Source organism: Argiope bruennichi, chromosome X2, assembly GCF_947563725.1.
Source record: "Argiope bruennichi chromosome X2, qqArgBrue1.1, whole genome shotgun sequence".
In the NCBI taxonomy this organism is placed as follows: Eukaryota; Metazoa; Arthropoda; class Arachnida; order Araneae; family Araneidae; genus Argiope; species Argiope bruennichi.
In genome coordinates, this window is record NC_079163.1 from 99,294,875 (window position 1) to 99,316,990 (window position 22,116).

Consider the following 22,116-nt stretch of genomic DNA (forward strand, 5'->3'; position numbering starts at 1 on the left):
TATTTGGTGTGCTAATTATGACCTTTTTACACTATTTTTGCTCTAAATTTTGAGGTTATTTGATGGATTTTTAAGGTGTGCTAATTATGCCCTTTTTACACTATTTTTGCTCTAAATTTTGATGTTATTTTAAATTATTGATGGTTTTTAAGGTGCGCCAGAACAGGCATATATATACTACTTATATCGAGAAAAGAATTGAAACAGCCTCTTCTGTTAAATATATCACAGTTTGGACTTGTCATAGGGATTTTGGTAAATTCCCAAGTCAAAAAACGTCCAATGGTTGTCCACATTTATCACAAACTTTGCCACATACATAGAGTTGCTCATGTTATTTGGGCTGAAGAATGGCTCTTATGAATTTAGTCAAATAGTAGCATAGTTACTTGATTCTTCTGAAGACTTTGCTGTCCCCTGTCTCAATCACACGGCAGTCTTCTCTGCTATATACCAATAAATTACAATGTTTTTAAAAGAAAGATGGAAAGTGCCTTGAAAGAAAGGTATATTTTATTAATTTCCTGCCATCTGAACCCTTAAACTGTGGTGTCGCGATTGGGGGAGGGGGTCAGAGATGATATAGATATCCCCAATTCCAGTTTTATGAGGACAAAATATTAGTGCATTAATATTCTTTCTTGGAATATCATAAAGGGGTGAAAAGATAATGTCGTGCCCAGGTAGTTCTCTTTATAGCACTGAAAATGATTGGCAAAATTACTATATAATGACCCGGTAGCCTGTCGCCCTCTCTACGCTACTGCTCTTAAAAGTTATAATATTATATAAAAAAAGGGTATAACATTGAATAAAGGAATATTAGTTAATATTCATATGATTCGAACTAAAAAGAACGAAGCACAAGGCAGATTATGTAGTTGAAAAATACTATTCTAAACTATAAAAAGATGCATTTACTTATATTAAATCTGTTTCATTTTGTTGAAAACAATATTAAATTTAGCTAGTGAAAAATTTGGCTACCATGTACATTGCGTCTTGCACAAATACCTCAGCTTTCGTTATAGAATTTTAAAAGAATTTTTCATCTTAGAGCGCAACTTACTTTAAAACCGATTTAAACAATCATATGGCACAATATACTTAAACCCAAATAAATTCCTTTATTTGCGCAGTTTCTTCTCTCCAAAGATTCAAACAGATACGACAAGACAGGGTATTTTCATTAAATATTCACTTACTACGGCGACTCTCATTTTAAGATCAATATAAACCAGATTTGAGGACTGTGGATTATTCCTACTAAAATAAACAGATGGCATTTTCGAGTTTCTTGAAAAGTTTATAAAAAATTTATACGTTTCATTTCGGAAGATTCATACTGGTTAAGATTAAACTTGCATTGGTTACGCTACGGCACCAATTATTTAGCTCTCATTTACATGATGTCCCTAAAATACGTCGCTATTAAATTTCATTGATAAAAATACATTTCGCGCTCAACTGATTTTTAGCAGAAATACGCTCTGAAAAATAATAAATATACTCTGGTGCTCAAAATTTAGGGAATTTTTGCATTTAGTTGAATATTTTCTGAAGTTCCAGATAGCAAAATTTGGTTCATAACTAGGTTAATATAATAAAAATAGAAATATCATTAAATAATTATAGCTCACTTATATGATTGTGTCTATGGGGCATCAGTTCAGAAAATTACAAAACAGACTTTATTAAGTGGAACTATTAAGGTGAGTTGACAGATGTATACTCTTTTGCAGTTATAGTACATCCTATTCATATTGCAAATCGGACAACTTACGCATCTCCATGGAATTTGTTCCCACTCTATTAGCAAGGTTATTTTAGGGTCATGGACTGCTGATGAGTTTAAGCACTTACCCAAGAGCGTCCCATACATGTTCTATAGGGTTAGTATTCAGAGATCTGACTTCGAAAGTCCTCTCTTACAGAATATTCGTCAAAACAAATGAACCTAATTTGGACAAACGGTGTCGCCAGTAAAAATGAAATCAAGACCAATTGCAACACCGCAGAGGTGAAAAGATGTTCCAGGATTTCATCCGTATATATGAAAACAGCCACCCAACTTCTGTCAAAGACATGGAGGTCTATGTCTTCTTTTAACATGGTGTCTGATCAAATTATCAAATTTCGCTATCACACCGTCACTTTCTAGGATCTTAGAGAACACTTGGCGGATCCTTAGTTTTCTCTCTAGATATATGGATGTCGAGAATCAGTAGGGTGGATTTTGGGCACATCAATGAATCAAATAGTCTTTCATTGATGTCAATGTTGATGTTTTTTACATCATGCTAAATAAATTCTCTTGTGAATAGGTGACAGTGGAACGCTCTTTAACTGTTGTCAGATATAGGGTGGAGATCTTGGAGATTTTTGTTCGCGCTTGCTGTCGATCCTACATTCATTTTTATGAACTGTAACTCTATCCCATATTAAGCTCGTCTGGGCGATATTTTGACGAAGTGGGGATATTGGACGTATGAGTTGGCCAACTAGATCTTCAAATCTTAACCCAAAAAAGATATCTAAGGTACTCCCAGGAAAGCAGAAGTGACTCGCCTTCCCCTTCCTGGAACCACCCTGAACCTGAAAACAGCGATGCTGAAGGAGTGGGGGCAACTGCTACATGGACCCCGAATTTCCAACATGAATTCATATTGTGAAAGGTGTATAACTTCTAGAAGGTACACTACGCCTTATTATCTAAAATGTTTATTATTTTATTTGTAAAGCCCGTTTTGCACTTTTCTGCGTTTATAACTGTGCACGCGATCATATGGGTGGACCATAAATATTGTTTGATATTTCCTTTAGTTTCCTGTGTGCATCCCGAATTTATTAAAGAAAGAAGAATCTAAGAATTTATTTAGTATTTCAGAAAATTCTCTTAATTTTGAGCATCACTGTAACCCATCATAATAGTTGTTTATTAATAAAAAAACATAATATTTTTAATGGAAGTTCTATGGTCTTTTATAAAAAGGAATTACGAAGCAAAACTTTAATAAATTGAGAATTACGATACTTTAACATTTTAAATAAAATCTGAGATTAAGTCTCATCAGTACAATTTGTCAATCGGCTCATGGGACATGTTCGATTTAAAAAATAATTTGTAGTTTAAAAATGCCATTACCGAGCTAAATTAAAAAGATTTTTTTTAAATTACATCAAATAATTTCTTTTATTACAATGTGAGGATTAGGCAGCAATCCATCCTAAATTTTACTTTCGTAATTAAATTTATTTTTCCTTCAGGGGTAAGTTTTTGAAAGAAAGAGCGAACAGCCGATTTTCTTTGAAAGCTAAGAATTTCTTTTTGGAAACATTCTAAAAGACAAATCAAATTTATAAGCTACTGCTTCATTTTGCGATCTCAAATGCGAAAAAAAAAATAATCATAGTTTGGAGAATGCAAAATTTTAAGAAAAGGAAACTATTTTAGCTGAAAATATAAAAGCAAGCTGGATAAGATTCCTTTCCTGTTATGTCTCGGATAGGGTTTATACAAAAACCGACTTTTTGAAAAACCGGTTTTCAAATTCCATATTTCCAAAAAAAAACCGGTTTTAGCCGGTTTTCGAATTTTTGTCAAAAAAATAGAATATGGAAAAATATTTTCTCTAAGTTATATAAAATAATAAAAAACGAAATCAATATCAAATTCAATGAAATTAAAGATTACATATACATATTATTTACACAAAATAACAAACTTAAACAAAAATTTTGAATAATATTTGTATTGTTTTCACTATTTTTAATTTCTCCTAAGAAAATAGGATTTTAAAAAACATAAAATGTCGACTGATGGTGACTAAATTTTAAAGCCGAGTCTAATTTTGGACACAATATTGCCTGAAATTGAAAATACTCGTTCATTAACTACTGAGCTCGGTTTTATAGTTTTCATGGCATCAAATAAAAAATTTAAGATTTTTGTTCTTTTATTCGTTGCCTCAAATAATGAAAATTCAGCTTTCAGTGTCTTTGGACTTGCAAGTTTTTCTTCAGGGTCTTCAAGAAACTTATGAATTGATTTTTCCATGGCTTCTTTTAAAAAAGTATTACTCTGACGAATAATTTCTAAGATTTGCTCTTCATCAGAATCGGTTTCCACATAAGAATTTGGAAATAATCTAGAGAATATCTTTCCAGATAACTTAATAATTTCGGTTTTTGAAACTAAAGAAAGTACAATAGATTTCTCCGCTGAACTAGAAGTGTGCGAATACAGCAAAAGAGTCGCTAATTCTACTTTCTTGAATTCGTTCTTCTAAAGCATATAATAATTTGAAACTTATTTCAGTGTTCAATTTTTTTAGTTCATTTAACAGAAATTCAAATATACCTACACTTGATAATAAATTCGCATCTCATCGCTTTAAGCCCCCAGCTGCTAGACAAATTAGTTCCAACCAATATATATATATATATAATATATTTGAAAAATTGGAATATCCAGTCGTTCCGGAAAACCGGTTTTCTTACTTCATAAACCGGTTTTCGAATGTGACAAATTTACTTAAAACCGGTTTTTTAAAACTGGGTTTGGAAAACCGTCAAACCCTAGTCTCGGAGAAAAAAAAATTAACGCTTTTTGTTAGGAAAATAGAAATAATCCTTTGAACTCCTGTAAGTAGTAGCTGTATTTCTTTCAAAACGAATAAGAGCTCACCAGTTTTAATATTTTATTGCTAATTAAGAATTAATCTTTAAACTTCTGTGTAATTTGGCATTTTACATTCCGGTTAGTATCTAAAATGAAATATTATTATTAAAAAGGAAATTTTTGACTGCAATCTCGCGAAAATATGAAAATCAAGTATTTACGAATAATCAGAATTAACCTCATCATCAAATACTTTCGAAATTCATAAGAAAATATGTTTGAAATATAATTGTCTTTCTTTAGAAACACCCGTAATTGTTTTTAAATTTGATATACTAAATTTATTATTTTATTAGTTATTAGATCTTGATTATTTATAAAAAGAAAACTTTTTTAAAAATTTTCACCAAATTCTAATGGAGCGTAAGTACTTGTCTTTAAATTCCGATTATTATATTTTTCATTAAAGAACAAAATTGGTCATTTATTTTTTCATTGGCGGTAACCATTTTTACTAACTTAATTTCGTTTGTTTGAATTTTCATAGTCATGAATTGATATCGATTCATCCGTATGTTTATTTGGATTTTAATATGTTAATCTTATGTTTGAAAATTTTTATTTTTTTATTAGGGCTTAAATTCCTTAAAGAAAGGAAACTCTAAGATAAATAATACAAAATGAGTTGAAATCTTTTAAGTCCAAAGATGATCTGGATGGGTTTCAGAAAATGTGATTCTTTTAACTATCATCTCACTTATTGAAGAAAACATTTTATTGAAGAAAATTATTTCTTTGATTTAAAAATATTTTTAAGTAATCATTTTTAATAATTTGCTTGTGTTTTTTAGGGAAAGATCAATAAGGCTGTAAAAAGTATTCAAATTTATTTTTGACAATTTATTAAAAATCTGAACGTAGTAAACAAAGATACTGGAAAAAAAATTAACACTTCTTTAAATTTTCAACGCCCTAATATAACTATAATTTTTAACACCTTATTACTTTATTATTATCAAATTAATTTCTCACTGTCCATCTAACAATCCTTTCTTTAAATCTGAAGAGCAGATTCGAAAAGAGGTCTTAGGTGGGCCAATGCATTCTTGGATATCTTATAATCCATTGACTCATAGAAATCAAAACGTTAAGAACAATCATTTTAAGAGAGGAGAATAAATAGTTTTTTTTTTTCAAATTTCCTTGTCCATTTACTTTTAAACATTTGCTTTTTGCTTTTAAGAACAAAGTAAATGTTATTATTGCATTATGTTGAGTCTTTGAAAATGTTTAAATTCTTTGATGGAAATGTAAATGTTTAAACATTTTTAAAAACAAAAGAAAGAGTATTTCTTCCGCAATCGAAAAAAAAAAAAAAAAAAAAAAAAAGACGCAACAAGTTAGCTTAGATTCCTTTGATCGGTTTCTATCGTCATGCTTAATTTGTTTCAATGGAATTCGTTTTTTTCCTTTTGCAGCCTTTGAACGAAAATATTCCATTTCGGTTTCAATGGGCTTTCGTTTAAAGCTCAATAAAGGTTTGAAAAGAAGTTTCTTTTTTCGATTACACTCTCATCTGTCCTAATACGCCAAGAAGTAATTTCTAGCGCCTGCCACGGTTGCTAATGGCAACCTCACGACTAACAAAACATTTCATTCCACCTGCCATGAAACAGCCGAATCACGCAGGAAAGAATCACGTTTATACTTCCCATTCAAAAAAAAAAAAAAGCACGATATCGACCAATGGACCTTGACATTGTCTGTGTTAGCAATACCATCACGAGCATTAAAAGACTGATCTTCATCAATTCTTCTCTAACCGAATGGTTTGTTAACAGGAACAACTGTTTCCAGCTTCAAGCTCCATGAGTTTCACCTAGAGAATGAAATTCAATCATGTCAACGGAATCAGATTTCATTTTCGAAAGATTGAATTTTAGATGTTTGTCTTTCGGAAAGTAAAAGTACGAATATTCGATTCAATAACTTTATAATAAGAGGAAACTGTTTTTAAAAATTTGTTAGCCATTGCTTTTTGATCTTTAAGCAGAACTCATTTCATTCCTTCCAGTTTTTCTTAAGAAATTATAATTCGATCTCCGCGCTCGTTGTCCTGGAGTTTTTATTGTTGTGTTTTAAAATCCATAACAATTGAAGACGGAAATTTAATTGAAAAAATAGGACATTCAGTGAAATAACTTATTCATCTTGCTTAGTTTTATATTTTTGAACCATCAATCATACATATTCTTTTTCAGAACTCCAGACAGAAAAGTGTTACATAAATAAAACATCTCCGCCCCGTATTCTCATTCCATCAACTGAGAAAACTTAAACTCAAAAGTATAAATATAAATCTTTCTAACATTAAAATTTTTCTGAAAAACCATGTGAGAGTAAATATCATTGATAAACAACTGCTGAAATATACACTGTGCGATACCCCGACCCAGCCAGAGGCCATGCGGGAAACTTGATGGGGCCGCCGAAGAGCAACCCTACCTAGCACGAAGGAACAAACTACACTTGATGACATTGGACCCTTGCAAACAATAAAGAACCCTCTAGAAAATAAGCATACTGGTACAGAAAAAGAATAGAAAAAGAAACATTACAATTTACATTACATATTAAGTTGTGAAACATAAAAAATGCATAAAATACATTAAATGAGCGTTAACTTTAGTGTTAATTTAAAACTGATGAAATATAAAATCGTTATTCACATTATAATTTCAATTTCTGCCCTGAATGCATTATGCATTTAAAATTCACAAAAATGATTACCAAAAAATTTCAATTGAAATTTGTTAGATTTTGAGACAAAATTTGCATAAATAAAATATTTAGTTTTTTAAAAATCGAAATATGGTATAATAGAGTGATGGCTAATTTTTTTTCTTCAATTTATAGTATAAAACGAAATTTACATAAAACTAATATCAAATCAATTATTTTTCAGTATGTTCTGGACCATTCATGCTACATGTTGTCGGTTATACTGACGCGATTTTGTTAAATTCAATTATATATTTTCTACATAATTATATTTTTCTTTTTCCTTTTTATTTTACTTAGACCTTTTTTTATGTATGTTGATGAAGCTGATTTATGTATTGAGGTGCCAAAATTCATAGAATATTACTCTACTAAGTGTATGCGAAATGGGACTGTTCGAATTTGGCTTTCTGGATTAACTGGAATCTGAGTATTCTTCGTAGTAATTGGATTCTTGCAACTCCATACTGCAAGAATACACTTATTACATGCTGATTCTTTGAACACATCTTAAGATAACTTATGTATAAAATTATGCTTATATTGGATTAAGTTTGGGATACACGTTTAGATTTTCTTGCGGACGCTTACATAAAATTACATGAGCTATAGATTTGTAGAAAGAAAATGTATGATTTTCTTCAGAAGAATCGAAACACTTGAGTATGCCTTTCAATACAGATCATTGATAAGTTTGCCCCAATAAACTTTCTTGCTTCCTAAAATTATATTTTATTGTACATTTCTAATTTTCAATTTCTCAAAGTTCCTTTATTTCATTGTTGTTCATTACACTTGAAAGAAATCGAAAACATTCTAATACTCTTCTTTAATTTGTTGCTCAGCTTTTGGATGTAAGGGAGTAAGCGTATTATGGCAAGAAAAAAATAAATTTAAAAATGCAGTTTTCTAAACGCCACAAAAGATAAAACACATAAAAAAAAACACAATTTTTTATTACGCTAAAATTATAAATAAAAAGGAATTGCTCCTTAAAAAACCCCAGATTTTGAAAAAAAAAAAAATAAAAAAAGCATAATTCATACTAAGCATTTACAGTATTTCAGAAGCGAATAAATAATTTAATGTTAATTATTGAACTAACATAAATTTTGAGCTAAAATGCTCTCAACTAAATCTATTTTTATTTAAACAAGTGTCTCCTTTGGATTCGTTCTATAGCGAGAACGCATAATCAATTATTTGTCCAACACGGATGCATATTTAAAAGGTAGAAGACATTTTAGAGACATTTCATAGTTACTTAACTTGATTACATATTTTCAGCCGGTAATTGCGCATTTTGCATGTTACCATCACAAGAAAAGGGCGTTGGTTATGTTTGTCACAAGTAGCTTTGTTAGATTAGAAACATGTTTCCTACTCATTTTACGAAATACGTCCAATATGAAAAATCGTCTTTTTAATTGTTCTTCCCATGAAATACGTCCAATATGAGAAATAGCCTTATAAGTTATTTTTCCAAATTATTTACCAATAATATGCTTATATATCTGTACAGTATTAATTTTAAGTCCAATAGAGCTAACAGAAATTTTTATATCTCTAGCAATGTGTAAATTAATAAATAAATAATTTTCAATGACTTGATAAATAATTACCGATCATATAGTAAATTTTTGAGTCACATCCTTCACAAAATGCGCATGCTATTAAAAACTATTCTATTATTCATAAGATGATTAAAATTGCTATTTTTCTTTGTTTATCTTTTTAAGATTCCAGTAAAAACTAATAGATATTTCTTAATAATTTTAGCATTTTTTTTAAAATTAAATATCATCCTTCAAAGAGAAATGACAGAAAAAATTCCTTTCAAAATCTTTAATTGAGTTAACTAAATTGATATAACATGCGAATAAATTTGCCATACATTTTCAAATAGAACATTAAAATAAATGATATTTATTAAAATAAATGTTATTTGTGATGAAGTTTCTAAAACAATTAATATTTAGAGCACATTATGTTACATTTTATGCATCTAACATGAAATTTGCCTTACATTTTGGAATACATTTCATCTGATTAAGCAATTTCAAATGCTCAGAAATTTGCACGACACTATAATAGTGCCATTTCTCGAAAACAGTTTAAACATTCTTTCCTCATATGGATGCTTCGATCTAGATGTTGGTATGTCAATTATTCGTCTAACATATACAATGCCAAATGAGTATCGTGGCTCCTAACAGGTTAATTGAAACATAGAAAAATTTGACGTTTCGGTACAGCAGTTACATACATTTTTTCTAAAAATGGACGCTGGATTAAATGCTATAATTATATTTTCCAATAAGTTAACGGTATTTTTTAATAGAATTAGCTAAGTTAAAACTTTTTTAAAGATAATTTTGGACATAAAATCTCTATGTAATAATCTATTTAAATGACAATATTTGAAATAAAGTTTGAATATTATCAGATTTCAACTTTTACTGAACAAGTTAACCCACTTATAAATTTTTATTTCATTCTGCATTTTTAAAGCACAAACACGTGAATTTGCTCCTTAAAATCTCTCGGAAATAGCTTTGCTTTAATTTTTCATATATAAGCGTGTGGCGTCTATTGTCCACCATTCAGCGCAGCCACCTATAAAAGGAATTTTACTTAGGAGGAAGAAATATTTTATGAAATTGTTTATGCAAATTTGTGTTTACATCCATATATAAGTTTGCTTTGAGTTTGACAGCACTCACATACCCTAAATTTTCATTGTTTCTAAATATTATTATGAATTTTATTCATCGATATTGTTTTTTATTAAAAAGTTTTTTTGTTTTTTTTTTTGCTGTAGCTTGTTGTTCCTTCTGAGAGGGACTTATTATGAGGGATTATTGTATCTAACTCTCAAACTTCAAGCGAAACAAACATCATTTGAAGTAACAAAATTCTATAAAGATGAATATTTAAATTCTGAATTTCTTAAATGCTAAAGCTAAATTTGAATAATAATAGAAAATAGAAATTTATTCACTCCTTTTTATTCTGGTGTAAATAGAAATCTGCATATAAAGAGTTCAGCTTTATGAGTAGTTATGAGTTAATTAAGCAATTTCTACTTACTTCTTCCTTGAATTAGACTAAGGAAGAAGATAAAATTCATTTTACTTAATTTATTTCCTGAAAAATTTTATTGGAATTATTAAAAAAATGCTATAGAACATTGAATAATTTCGGAATTAGGAGTTGCAACTCCTAAATAGAAGATAATAACATTTTCTATTAATTATCAGTAAATTAGCTCGTAACTAGGACTCTTATGAACGACAATATCAAAATAACAGTATTTTTAAAGTTACGAATTGAAATTTAGCCATGTGAGGTCAAAAAATTATCGCGTGTTAGTAAAGACAAGCTGAAGGCATTGGTAGATGAAAACTATTGTTCCCCTCTTAATCTCTCTTGATGACAACCAAAATAATCGAGCTCGTATTTGGAAAATAGAAATATGTTGATGAGGGAAAGGATGAAGACGACACGCAGTTATAGAAAGTTATATGGACGGAAACAGACGAAGAATTGAAAACTTTTTTAATGTTTACCGAACAATATTCAGCTATGTCAACACATGATGCTACGAAATTTCGTTGTCATATAAAATTTTACATGATTCTACGAAACTTCATTGAATTTTTAAATCTCCGGCTGAATAATGTAAGCAGGCAGACATTCGAATTTACACTAAGCTACACTAAGATATGCAAAACTTTCATATAATTATATGTATGGTAATTTTAAACTATTGTTTACATTTTTTTCTGAAACACGTGTATATGTCTTAATTTAAATTATTTCTACGATTTTTGATACTATTTAATTGCCGTTAATAAAAGGCAAAAGATGACCAACGGTCTATGCATGCTAAATTTTCTACAAATGACATGAAACAGATATTTTTGCGAACAAAAAGAACAGATATTTTTGGAAATATATGTCTAATTATTCCAAAAAAAAAAAAAAAATCTCTTATCCGACTTCGTCGACAAAGTTGGATAAGAGATTTTTTTGACAAGAGATTTTTAAGAGACAGCTATTGAATCTCTCTTAACTGGCAGCAAAGAGACAAGTTCCGTTGCTGCCAGTTAAGAGAGATTCAATTATATTACTATTTTTAAATCGCAGATATTTCTAAAATGAAAATAATAAGAAATCTAATTGTTAAAACCGGCTGTAATTTGGTGCAATACGGGTAAAAGAATTAGAATTAAGAAAGATTTTATATAAAATATCAACAATAAAGCGAATAAGCTGCAACTCTTATTTTAAAAAGTAACTTTAGAAAAAAAAAATGTTTTGAAAAATGTTTATTTGAAGTTTTTTCATTGCAACACGCTTAACTTTTAGAAATAAATATAAAATCCTGCAGAAACATTATCATGGTTGCTTATGGCGTGTTAAATGGGCCTCGCGAAGCACAGTTTCTTGAATTAGCTTTTGAAACTAAGTAAAGTCATTTAAATGGTTCACTGATCATTTGCTGCTTTTCAGCAAAATATATCATCATATTTGTTTTTCTTGTTTTGTGTGTTATGCAAATATTTATTAGTATGGTTCCAACGGAGCGTTTTTTCTAGGATAAATATGATTATTAATGATATCTCAAACAGCTATTTACAACTATCTTTAATTTTAAAAAATAAGCTTTCACGTGAATGCTCGGTTTCAAATGGAAGTGTGAAAAATTCCTGTGATTCATAAGAATCAATTGTGTTAAAAATTTCCCAAAGTGTAAACTCCAAGAAAGATAATATAACCGTAATCAAGAAATATTCAAATAAGACTGCCGAGAGACGGTTTAAAATTTTTTGCTAAGAAAAGTGTTCAATATTTTATTATTTCTTTTTTCTTATTAATCAAAATAATTAAAGGTAAATCATTTTTATAACATCATTTATTAATAAACATATTTTTGATTATTTGAAATGGAAATAACGGGGTCCAACACTTTTTATGAAAATGACAATTACTGGTCACAAAATATGTTGTTGATGTCTCATTGACATCATACATAAATAACAAAATTTTGATTTTTTTTTTCCTTAAATAACTCCATTTCTTTTAAAGATCAAAATTATTCTTTGATATGTAGAATAATTATTTATTATTTGATATTTAATGATTAATAATCTATCAATATTTGATACAATCAAGTAGAATTGAGAATTACTGATAAATTACGGCTTTTCTGGAACTAATAATCCTGTTTAGCATGCTTTGTGAGACAGATCAGTCAGCATATTTTCAATCAACATAATTCTATATATGTCAATTTATAATACAAATGTGAACTATATAAGCATGAAAAAATACCAATAACCATGGGGTCAATGATTCATCCTTATAATTTTTTATGGAACTCTTTAATCAGCTTAATGTAAAGTAATCAGAAAAAATTACAATGAATCAAATTTGAAACAATTATTCTCAATATTTTTTCCTACAATACATAACAATACCATAAATATTGTCTTAAGGATGTCAGAATTTATCTTGTTTACCTTGTATTTTAATATATTAATACCTCAATTTAATATTTGTATTAAAATTACAATAAATGCGGATAAATTTAGAGGATGCCATGAAAAGTTAGTTTATATGCAAGCATCACAGTACTAAGTGAAGCAGAGGAAATTAAAATACATTTGAAATGAGAACTTCACGGGCAGAAGCTTGAGCATCTTACGGCATATTTGCAGAAACTAGTCTCAAAATTTCATAACTGTCATGTTTAATATTTTCATAACATCTAAATTTGAAATATACACGGTAAAATAAAGTTTCACATTTTGATTAGTGGACCACAAAATAAACAATGTCTTAATATTAAGAATTATTTTTTTAACTAAAATGTAAATTTTTTCCATGCAACTTATTGATTTTATGTGTAGGATATTTTCCTATTCTTGCAATTATGTGTTCAATTTGTTAAAGTAAGGCTTCATGAAAGCTTCTCGTCTATATCCATGTGTGTTAATAGATCGCAACTAAGCAGCTGAAGTCATCATATTATGTACTGCTAATATTTTTGTAACCGTTTATCTCCAAGGAAATCATTTTCGCTCATTCCTTGAAACCAACGATGTGCACTAATGGATTAACAATGGTCTAGTGTGTTTTATTACCTTAAAGTAACTACAACTCAAAGGCGTAATTGGACGCCAATCCTATGACACTAGACAAAATTGTTTGCACTAGCCAGTATAAAATTAGCAGCCATTTAGCTGAATAAAAGAAATGATACAATATTATAAAAGAAATCTTAGTAGAATTTGAGAATTGCTAGATTTTCGAACAAACATCATTTATTTACAAATTTAATTGTCCTTTTGAAATCTTTTTGAGTTTTCAGTCATTGAAGATGTTACTCAAACTTTAAAAAAATCTGCAATTTTCATAAATTAGATACGTTTTATATAGAAGCAATATTCCTCTTTCTTTCGATTCAACGATAGCACTAACTATGTAAAGAATGAGAACTTTACAAAAAAAAAAACACCTCCTTATACTCCTATAATCACTAGGAATCAAGAATTGAATCTTACGATTCTTCAGAGATAACACCTAGCCGATTTAATCCTGTAACCCTAAAATTCTTTTTAGAAAAAAATTGTTCGGCTAACATACTTTAAAGATTTAAAGCAAAAATATACAGGAGCGCAGCTTTTTTTATGAAGTACTACTAAAACTTTAGCAAAAATTTTATTTATTTCCATAGAAAATTATAAGTTATAGTTTGAAATTTATTTGAATGCATTAAAAAGAAGTACAAGAGAAATGCAGGATTGAGTCCAGAATTTCGAATAAGAAAACATTGTATTTAGTATCTGGAAATCAATACTTTATTTTTTTTTCCTAGTAAAGGTATGAAATTATAGTTATACCGAAGGACCAAAAAGAGGATCTATGAAGCTAGAAAGAACCTACACGTAACTGAAATTAAGAGCATTCTAAGTAATTTTTACATCTGTTACAGCATGGATGATATTTCGATGTAGAGTAAAAGTTCAGACGTATATATATTTTTTACTTTTTAAAAAGAAATCTAGATTAAGGATTTTTACTTCCCTGATTATCATTTTACAGTCATTTAACCACAAATAATAAAAAGACAATCCAAAATAATTTATTTAATATGGTAGAAAAAATTGCAACGTTTTTTTCAATTTAGGGTCAAGAGTCAAAATCAGAAGTAAGTTTTAATTCAAACATAATTGTTTGAGTCAATCGTACAATATTAAACCGCTTTATAGAAAATTCAAACTCTCCGAAGAACTAGTTAATTGTTTGAAATTATTTAATCAATTTAAAAAATAGTATTCTTTTAATAGTTAATTTCTTATAAACCTTACCATTCGATACATCATAAATATTATTTTTTTTTAATTTTTTAAAGTAAGAGCAATTCTTATATTTTAAATGAAATCTTAAAAAATCCGAATTTTAGTGAAAATAAGTAAGAAAGGTGATACAAAAAGAAATAGGCGCTTGACACTAATAATTTAATAAAAATAAAATACAAATATAGATATTTATCTTTCAAAAGTAATTACTTTTCCATTACGTTCCATTAGCAAAAGAATTCAGCTCTTAACTAATGCTCATTAAAATAGGAAAAGAACCAAATTTGTTTAAAATAATCGGGTAAAACTCAATAAATTGTCTTTGAAGTCTTTTCAATCTACCCATGTCTTTCTTGTTGAATTCAGGAACAACTAGCGTTACAAAGCAGCCATAGTTTTCTTCGTTATTCTGCTCCTCCTGTCAAAACTGTCTTGCTCTGAATTGCAAATACATCGTTTCCCCTTTCTCTAAGGATTAAATCATCTCGTTCAAGAAAGAGTTTGCTACTTAGCGGATATTCTTTGCAACTCCTGCAGCTTTAGTGTCACATTTTCTAGACTAGCTGAAATTGAAATGAAAGCAACTGCCAACTTTCCCATTACTCTTCTGGGGTGGAATGAGCTAACAATTGACGAGCAAAACTTTTGCAAGTTGCGCACAGATGAGATAAATATTAACACTAACTAGAATTTATTATTGATTTTAATAATTTTATTATTAATATCTGTATCTAGTATATGCTTAAACTCATTAATTTAAATTTTTTAAAGTAATGCTATATTTAAACTTAGCATTCAATAAGCAACTTATTTCAAAAATTCAGTTACTTAAAATAATTTTAAGGTTTTCTTTTCTATTGAGAGGATATTCTTTGCAACTACTGCAACTTTAGTGTCACATTTTCTAGGCTAGCTGAAATTAAAATGAAAGCAACTGCCAAGTTTCCCATAACTTTTCTACGGTGGAATGAGTTAACAATTGTCGAACGAAACTTTTGCAACCTACGCATAAATACGATGCATATTAACACTAACTAGAATTGATTATTGATTTTATTTTAATTATTTTATTATTTATATATATATCTAGTATATGATTGAAATTTTTAATTGTAATCTTGAAAAGCAATGTTGCATTTAAGATTAGCATTCAATATGCAACTCATTTCAAAAATTCATCTACTTAAAATCATTTTAAGGTTTTTTAAGAGAAAGCATTGCTGTTAAATAAAACATAATCAGTGAAATTCAAGGAATTCAAACAAAAATAATATATTGGATACATTTCAAACCAGGATAATTTAAGGAAATATTTATCGATGCATTGATCACAAATGATGCGATAGTAAATTTGAAATTTCACCTAATATTAGATTCTTTTAATGTTGGATTGTTGTAAGAATGACTAAATTAAAATCCCAAATTAGAGAATGGGACAAGAAAATATCCAGATCAGTTAGATTTTAAGCATACCATACGTTACAAATGATTCCAGTATGACTTTTCGTTATCCACCGAATGTTTATCAGAATTAGTACAATCAAGTACTAATCGTACCATCGTAGTCTATACTACGGCATGAGTATATCACAATTTTAAGAAAATATAAAATGGCAAACAAAGTTGCTTCATGCATTTGTAGATGAATAAGGATGATTCTTTCCGAGCATTACAAATGGAATAAAAACAAGACATTATAGCTAGCAGTGGACAACCAGAATTTAACATGAAATCTTATATTGTGAGTATTAAATTTTCATAAAGACCACCTTGTGATCAAAAAGATAGATAAATGGATTTTAAAAAATTTACAACCGTTACAATACAATGTAACTCTAAAACGCGATTTCATGACAGTAAAATTCAGTACATATATATTTCGTGTAAAAAGTTTGCTCGTTCTATATGACTAAAGGGGAACAAAGCAATGAAATTTAAATGCACGAGTCGAGATTCCTACGCAAATTTCTACAAAAAACGAAAATGTATGCATTTTGAATAAAATAACCTATCAATATCTTATTTGAGCCAAAAGCCTATATTTCTAGCTTTGCATTTTAAACCAAAATTTGTTGATGTATAAAGAGAAGTCCTGAGATAAGATAGATTTTATTATATGTAAACTAAATCGATAAGGTGCAATATATTTGCTTGAAGCGAGTGTGGATATGAACTGCCATAAAGACAAACTACTTTCCCTGACTATTTGATAAATTTATAATCAAAAATGGTCATGTTTCTCATTTTAAGAAATCGGCAATGTTCACCAGATACATTCCGAATCTGATGCACATCACACGATGTTTGTTGTAGCATTTGTCATTCGGGAATGAAATACAATCTATAGTATGTCAATAAGAGTTCAAGAAGGAATAATTACATCGCAATCACTTTTTGAAAAAAATAAATTACTTGTCTGAGTAGTATATCATAAATTTATTAAGTTATACACCATGAAAGAAAGGTCTTGCGTAGTGGTTTTGAAATTCATTCCATATTACTAGAATCGAGTGAAAATAACGAAAACGAATATTATTATTGGTGACCGTGTGTACAGATATTCAGTATTTCCGTGCTCATATGAGTTAATGAATCAGCGGTTCGTAAAAAACAATCACAGTTAAAATTACTCCCGATTGGAAAATGAACAAATCACATAAACATAAAAGAATACCCAAGATGGGATTTTCAACTAACGTAACTATTTACAAACTCAAGAACAGATTATTATGGCGAATTGAATTTACAAGAAAGTAAACCGTGTTTCATTTTTAAGTCCTAATTTTAGATCATATTCTTGAAATTAGAAAGCTTAACCAATGGCGTTTTGAAATTTATTTCGCAGAATACTGAGTATTGGATGAAATAGGCCTTTATTACTGTGGGCTAAGAGATGCGTTTAATATCCTTTCTTGAAAATTTGATGCTCCAGTTCTACGATCCTGCATTCAAGTTCCCATCTTTTACCGAAGGAAGGAAAAAAAAAAAAAAAGATCCCGAACTTATTAAAACTTCGGATATCTTGCAGTAATGCACTTCTGCTTTTAGATCTACGCTTTTCATGTTACTTAATAAAGGATAACTGACATTATGATCAGAAATTAGTTTTAATATTTAAGACAGGCTTAATTACTTAACAAAAATCATTGTGGCTATATATATATATATAATTTTCCATATCATCTCCTAAACAGCTGGATCTAATTCAACCAAATTTTGCACATTTAATACATAAAAACAGAGAAAGGATACGGTTCAACTTTTCGAAGTACAAAAATTAAACGTTCTGTTAATTAAAAATTAACAAGGTTTGTCTTTTTCATATGTTGAACTATTCTGTCTCTATTCTTTAAATTTATATTTTATTTTAATATATTTTATGACAATGCATAAATTGGTGTTAATGTAGAGATTTAACCATGCTAAAAGAACTAAGCTTAAATAAAACGCTCGAGCAAACATAACTTCTCTCCTACTTCAGCATTCGTGAACAAAACTTGCAATACTAATATTACAAATATTAGTAACTTAATGGAGAAGATTAATTATTGGTGGTTTTTAAAAATCGTCAAGTTCAATTGATATATTAATTTTCATTAAAACCAGATAATAAATATTTTAGATGATAAAAGTATTTTGTATATTATATTTTATGCAAAAATAGTTTTTACATTAAAAAATGTTATAAATGAAGGGAATTTAATCCAGAGCAATACTGGATATATCAATTTGTAGTAAATAAAATTAATATAGACTAATTTTTGCAATGGACAGTTAAACTAATTAAATTGCTTTAAAATTTGTAGCTTTTAATAACCTATTAAAACGTTGAACATTTATTTAGATGAATGCTTTGAACATTTTCTAAATTTTTATATTTTTATTTGGTCTATTTTCTCTGATGCTTTATATTTTTATTTTTTATATTTTTCTATATTTTTTGTATTTTCTGTCGTTTTATTTTCATTATAGAAAAGTTGAAATTTTTTTTGGTAACAAGAACTGAAAGTAAAAAGCCATTCTTAATGATATAAGGACAACAATAGATAAGAATTAAATCATATGAATAAAAGGATATACTAATACATTAATCTATAAATTTAAAGAAATAATTGAAGCGAAATTTTGTCTATATAATCGGAAGACTGTTACATAGTGAATTGCGTTATGAGCTGAATTTAATCTTTTAACTAGATATGACGAGATATTTCACTGTGAATGAATGTTTCTATTTCATAGTTTCTACTCGAATAAACAATGATGATAGTACTGTTATGGCATATTAGATTCATACATTTGCTCATACATTACATGGCATATTACGGATTCTCAATCACGTTTTTTAAAATTTTAGACTAAGATTTTGCTTCAGCAATGCCTTTCTCTTAACTTAATTTGTGATACAAACAAAATATGGCTCGTTAAAACCGAATTCTGCTGATTTAATCGTCCGTCAAATCTGTGGCTTATATTTTGCATTGTAGTAATTAGTAATTATAAAACAGATGAGGTTATTTTCATAATATTATGATAAGTAAATTATTTTAATTATAAATTTAAAAAAATGCCTTAAAATTGATCCAGTTTCTCGCTAACAATTAATACGTAGAAACACTTATTGTACAGTATAAAACTACTTTCTTGATGCAAAATTATTTGATTGGCTATCACTGATTTCTTCAATAATATGCTTTAAATTTAGCAATATTAATTTTTAAGAAAGAATTATATAAATATGGGAGGATTTAAAGAACTCAATAAAAAATTAATTAAAGAAGAAAATTATAATTAGACTGTTCTTTCATTTCGTATTTTTCGACCAGAATAGATCTCAATGGAAAATACTATACATTAATATTCTGATCAAACATTTTAATGACCATTACTGTTTTTTTTCATAATGTCCTTAAAATTTAGCCATTTTAATTTTCAAGAAAGAATTATATAAGGAAAGCAGCATTTGAACTCATTAAAGAAAAGCGAAGCAATTAAAGGAAACTAAAATAAGTTATCCTTTCATTCCGTTATCTAGATCCGAATAACTCTGAATGGAAAATACTAAGAATTTTAATTCTGGTGCTAAATTTTTGTATTTGGTAGTTGATTCTGGAATGAAAATGCATGTTCCATAAATGGCTGACAATTTTCTATTGATGATTTCCTTATTCAAATGGTTGAAAATGCTTAAACTGTTTTCTTAATAACTGTTTCCGAATCAAAATTCGGGAATTAATTCATTTTAAGTTCCTAATTTTTTAAAAATATATTAAATAAAGTAACTTTTTAATAAACAATAAACAAAATTCGGATATTCTTTAATAAAGACTGGAGAGGAGGAGCAAAAACATTCTAGCAGTGTATTATAGGTGCAAAAGGTTATTTATTTATATGAATAGAATGATTCTCTGCTTTTTATTAAAAACGAGCAATGTTTCACGCCATTATCATTACTATAAGTTGTAATACTGCTAAGTATAAAGGAAATTACCATACAAAATAGTTGTCGTGCAACACAAATTCTAATAAATTAAGGAATACCTTCTTATGTATCAATATTGTTAACGATTACGTCAGATGAACAGAAACTCAAATTGCCACACAAGCAAGATTAACTATAATTTTTAATGCATACATATTTTTGTTTATCGTATATTTACTCTTTCGGAAACTACAATAAATCCATCGCAGTTTTTTCTGTTTTATTAATATATAATAAAATTCTTAATTTTGCACTCGATAAATAACTTCCAAGCTGAACTTTTTTTAAATGTTAGCATAATTTAATTATTTCGGTACCATTTTTTTTTAGAATTGTATGGTTGATTATAAAGCTTGCAAACTTTTAAAATAATTTATATAAAGAAGACTCCGTATTCTAACTGAAATACCTATAGAAAATTACTTTTAGGAATAAGGTATTTATTTCTATGAACAATAAAAAAAAAGCTCTTTTTTCTTTAAAATGACTTAAGTTCATTATCTTTAAAAAGACGTTATACCATATTGTTAAAGTAAGCTCATATGATAAAATTTTTAGTTAATGAAATATTTCAAATCTCGTTCCGAATCTATCAAATAACAGCTTTGTTAAATTGAATCTCATACAATATACTAACAATTTCTTCTAATCTATTAACAATTTCAATTTTGAAGTGTATTCAAAGTTTTTGTTTATTCAATTATTTGTTGTGCAATTTTCAATTCAGTTTAATTACTCAATTATATGTTTCTTAATTTTTTAAAAGGTTTTGTTTCGAATTTTTCTTCTCATCTCATTCTTTATATTAGTATTCTCTTTCAACATAATTACAATCTCTTTGAAATAATCTAATGGTGTGCTTTGTTTGTTAGATTTTATCTTTATTGCTTGCAATTTTAAAAATTTCAGCTATATTAATAATTTCGATTAAAAATGCAGAAGTTTCCTGAATTTTTTACCCAAATCGGAAATAAGTAGTTAGAATATTATTGAATAAATTTCTAATAGAGATTTTAAAATTCAATACATATTTGAATTAAAAAACTTCAAAGATGAGAGTAGAAAAAGTCAAGAGATTCGTATTCATTTACTAAAATTATTGTAAGCTGTAAATCCTATCTACATTCATTACTTCTATAATAAAAAGGAAAAAGTTTTTCTGAAAGTTTTTTTTATACAAATCGTAAATAAGTAGTTAGGATATTACTGAATATATTTATAATAGAAGTTTCAAAATTCAACAGATATTTGAACTAAAGAACTTAAAAGATGAGTTAAAATTAGTAGAAAAAAATCATGAGATTCGTATTATCTTTTCTAAAATGATGGCAAGCTAGAAATCAAGGACTAAATCAGGTAACTAACCTATTTTTCGTTGCGCTCCGAGTATGAGTTTATACTAAATAAATCAATTTCCGTGTACTACTTAAATATGATACACATGCAAGTAAATTATTTATATAAAACAAATATCTCGCATTAAATAATATCGTGCAAAAATGTTAAGAAAAAATTCTTAACTCACCCACGAAATATGCAGCAGAATTTTCAGATTTAAATACTTAAAATGTTTTGCGAGAAACGCGCGTATTTCGTAACTTTTTCATTACCCAGCTGGTGATTTTCAGAAGGGAAGGAGCTAATATTTGAGGGTGCGCTATGGTTTAGGCATTCGAGTGGAAATAGCCGTTAAGAGGAGAGCGTGATGAAAAGCTGCCAAATAAGTCGCCAAAACTTTTAGAAAGCGCCAAATGAAATAATGTTTGGTATCACCGTGATCCTTAACGCAGCGAAAGTTCTAAATAAACTTATAAATTGTAGCTGTCGTTTGGAAATGTTAGACAGGTAATGGAATACGCGTCCGACAT

At 28.2% G+C, this 22,116-nt stretch overlaps 1 protein-coding gene across 1 annotated transcript in view; it reads right to left on the minus strand.

Moving 5' to 3' along the window:
- Nucleotides 1-21,911, minus strand: part of LOC129960835 (uncharacterized) — a 93,054-nt gene extending 71,143 nt beyond the window's left edge. The window contains exon 1 of the mRNA XM_056074504.1: nucleotides 21,774-21,911. The gene's annotated coding sequence lies outside the window, so the exon portion shown is untranslated. The remainder of the gene's footprint in view (nucleotides 1-21,773) is intronic.
- Nucleotides 21,912-22,116: the final 205 nt, after the last annotated feature.